Raw genomic sequence first — 4,140 nt, 5'->3', positions numbered from 1 at the left:
TTTCGAAACAAATAATAAATCGTGCCTAATACTATTCTAAAAAATGTACACCATATAATTCCAATGACCATTTCCAAATATATAACCATCATAAATAACAATAGTTCCAAATTGCACTCAAGTGTATTATAAAAATCGTTCTAAAATTCTCCCGAATTTATTTACATAACCATTCCAAAACATATCCAATGTATTTTAATCAAACAACTCAATTTTTTATATTCTAATACACTATCAGGAACGGTTAAGAAAAATACGGTACAATACTTGTTCCATGTTGGGAACTATGCTACACCAACCGTTTTTAAATTTTAAGAATGCCATTTATAACAAAGGAAAGTAAACCGTTTCAAATTCTAATTCATATTAATTTTTTCAATTTTAAACCGTTACAAAAGGGAAAAAGACCATTTCTCAATCCGATACAAATCCACGCTTTTTTATAGTGTCTTTTCCTCTGTCAAGGAGTAGTAGAAACAATTTGTCCCACACTAATTGCAGATGCCTCAATGTCAATTGGTACATAAGTTAACTTGGTCAAATCAGCGGACTTGGGAATTGATGTGGCCATGCTGGAAGCAGCATGCGTTAGCAAGATCTTGAGAGGTAGACTACGATATGGGTGTCAATGGGTAGGGTCCTTACCCTACCCAAGCCTATAGATTAACTCTATGACCTAGAATCAGACCCAGACTTACAATCAATGAATAATATTAGAGCCAGACCCATTAAAAAAATATAGATTAGAATTGGATTGGTTCTCTACCTACCAATACATGGGTCTATGTACCCAATTGGATCCAAAAGATATTATATATTTTTCTTTGCTAATTCAATTGAATTATTATTTATTAATCGATCTAACTTCAAGTGAACAAATTTAAAAATCTTAAGACATCAAAACATTATTTATCATGTAATATTTTCATAAGATTATTTAGTAAATGGCATAATAAATGATATATTATTTGAAAAAATTCTATAAAAAAAGAGTTATTTGTAAACTGATTTTAATAATTCTGAATTTATTGATAAATTATGAGGGGTGTTAAAAATTCGATTAACTTGTCGAAAATCGGCCGAACTAAATTTTTGATTTGTATCGAAAATCAAACAAAAAAATTTATTCAGTTTTCGATTAGTTTTTTTAAAAAAAATCGGAAAAATCGGTTGGTACTATTTGGTAAAGTCAGTTAATCGTATTGACTGAATAACCAAAATTTTAAATTTTTTTTATATAATATATTATAGTTTTATAAAATATATTAATATTATATTATAATAATATACTTTAATTTCTACTTAATTTAAATTTAAAATAAAAAAATAAAAAAACTATTAAATTAATTAACTAGCAAATTTTTTTCTTATGAATTCCGTGATTTGATCATTAACCGAACCAAACCGAAAAAATATTTGGTTATAACCAAATCCAACTAATCAATTTGGTTCAATTTTTGGTAACCCAAAACTTTTGGTTAACCGATTGATTCGGTTCGATTAACTAAATTAAACATCCCCATAAACTATGATTCAAGAAAAAGGGTTGGAAAAAAAAAAGAAAATTGGGTCTCGGTCATGAGTGGGGTAAAATAGAGTGTGTAGGGTTTGAATCTATTTAATTTGTTTGTATCCCTTTTATGTTTGGGCCAAAATAGAAAAGGATCCTTCCCATTAACAGGCCTAATCCGGGTCGAAATCAACACGACCTCACTGGTCGGATGAACTAGTCCTCCAAGCTGTTTGAGGTCGACGTTACCTCTCCCAGACTGATGTAGCCCCCAGAGAAGCAGATCGTTAGGCTTGTTGGGGTGGACCCCATCTAAGACCCTTCAATGCTTAAGTCAGTACTTGGTATCAGGGTTGTGTAAGCAGGTCGCTATCGAACTAGCGAGCTAGCGAGCCTGAGCGATCTAAAGTAAAGAAGTGAGTAAAAAGGACGTACAATAAATGCATTGAGCATGGAGTTTTTATTGCATAAAATGGGGGATTCTGTTGTCCAATAGATGTCTGAAACGTGATGTTAGGGTTGGGTAGCTGGACTCGACCCGATTAGGAAGATGCGGGTTTTCCAGGTGAAGTTGCAATTTTTAGGCCTTTTAGGGGCAAAATAGTCTTTCCACACAAAATTAGGGTTATACCTATCATTACTCCCCCCAATTTATGCATGTCAACCTTGCGTAGGGCCATGCTAATCTTCTCTGTATCGTTCCCACAAACGACACAAAATAATCTGGGAAGAAATCAACGCGACCTCCTTGGTCGAATGATCTGGTCTTTCTAGCTATTCGAGGTTGTTACCTCCCCTACACTGATGTAAGGGCTCTGGGAAAAGAGCAGCAAATCACTAGGCTTCATGGGGTGGCCCCAGCTAAGACCCTCCGATGCTTAACTCAATGCTTGCTATCAAGGTGGTGTGCACAGGTCACTATCGATCTAGCGAGCCTAAGCGATATAAAGTAAAGAAGTGATTAAAAACCACGTACCATAAATGCACTGAGCATGGAGTATTTATACCGTAAAATAGGGGATTTTGTTGTCCAATAGATGTCTACCACGTGTCCCAGGTTCTCAGGGTTGGGTCGCTGGATCTGACCCAATTCGAAAGACGTGGGTCTTCCAAGTGAAGTTGCAATTTTGAGGCCTTTCAGGGGCAAAATAGTCCTTTCAGACAAAATTAGAGTTTACCCATCATTACTCCCCCTGATTTATTTGTGTCATCCTTGCGCAGGGTCCATGCTAGTCTTCTTTGTATCGTTCCCACAGACGATGTAAAATGATTCGGATCGAAATCAGTGCGACCTCTTTGGTCGGATAAACTGGTCCAAGCCGTTCAAGGTCGCTACCTCCCCCAGACTGATGTGAGGGCCCTAAGAAAAGAAGCAAATCGTTAGGCTTGTTGGGATGGCCCACAACTAAGTCCCTCCAATGCTTAAGTCAATGTTTGGTATCAAGGTCATGTAATCATGTTGCTATTGAGCTAGCGAGCCTAAGCGATCTAAAGTACAGAAGTGAGTAAAAACTACATACCATAAATACACTGAGCATGGAATATTTATACCGTAAAATAGGGGGTTCTGTTGTCTAATAGATGCCACCACGAGTCCCGACGACCCGACCCGAATCGTGACCCGACTCGATTGCGGGTCTTCTAGGTGAAGTTTCAATTTTGAGGCCTTTTAGGGGCAAAATAATCTTTTTTAGACAAAACTAGAGTTATACCCATCAAGGCCTAGATTGGGACAAACCTTTTATCATGGGAGAACCTTTACCAAAAGGAATTGGAGCAGGATAAGAGGATGTGCTATGACTCCCCATAAAGCTAAATAGATTTGTTGTAGGAGTATTGGGGGAAACCATAATACTCTTAACTACAAAGGTAATTACAAATTATAATTAGAAGCGAGCATGTTAGAACAAACAACAGAGTTCAATAACTATTGGACAATACACCATGATGATTGGGGTCAAGATCAAAACGAGCAGGAGACAAACAAACCAGGGAAAGATTCTCCTCCGAAATTATCATCCTATAATCATACTCATAATAGAGTATTTCTTCCCTTATAAAACTATCTTCCCCGGTGGGAGGATTGTTGTAAAATAAGTGAGGCTTGGAAAATAACCACACATTGAGCTATTCCTGATGTTATTCACAAGAGATTTGATAAAGAAGAACTTCTCCTTCCGGTCCATGTAAGAAACTTTATTATCTTTTATTGTTAACATAATGCAGGCCTTTATCCCCTATATTGATTGGTATTAAGCTGATTAAGGGAACAAAAATTACTTAAAGGAGTAACATGAAAGAAAGACATAAAAAATAGAAAAACAGAAATGGTGCCGAAGGATCCAGGAGTCAATTGAACGATGCAAAGATTGAAATTCCTAAACTTCTTGTAAAATAACTCTGGCCCAAGTCCACCATAGGCCTAGCTCATTCCTACTGGATGGCTGGACTGAACCCTTGCTGCTTGGCCTAATTGCTTAAAGCCTATCTGCCTGATCCTCTTACCCGGTTTGATCCTATATTAATCTATCTCCTCAATTTCTTTAGTCAAAACCTAACCCTTCTCTCGATCTCTCTCTCGCCTATTTTTCCCACATTCTCTGGTGTTTGATTTTCCTTCCACCGTCTTC

The 4,140-nt window shown here is 36.7% G+C and overlaps 1 non-coding gene and 1 pseudogene across 1 annotated transcript; both read right to left on the bottom strand.

Moving 5' to 3' along the window:
• Positions 1 to 2,139: 2,139 nt before the first annotated feature.
• On the bottom strand, positions 2,140 to 2,246 carry LOC148786675 (U6 spliceosomal RNA). Its single transcript, XR_016062029.1, has one exon. It is a non-coding gene; the product is annotated as a U6 spliceosomal RNA (small nuclear RNA).
• A 440-nt stretch (positions 2,247 to 2,686) lies between these two features.
• Positions 2,687 to 2,795, bottom strand: LOC148786674 (U6 spliceosomal RNA; annotated as a pseudogene).
• Between the last annotated feature and the right edge of the window lie 1,345 nt (positions 2,796 to 4,140).

This window comes from Sesamum indicum, linkage group LG10 (assembly GCF_026168435.1).
Source record: "Sesamum indicum cultivar Baizhima isolate 11 linkage group LG10, ASM2616843v1, whole genome shotgun sequence".
Classification (NCBI taxonomy): domain Eukaryota; kingdom Viridiplantae; phylum Streptophyta; class Magnoliopsida; order Lamiales; family Pedaliaceae; genus Sesamum; species Sesamum indicum.
The sequence above is the reverse complement of the archived record's forward strand: the minus strand, read 5'-3'. Positions and strand labels throughout refer to the sequence as shown.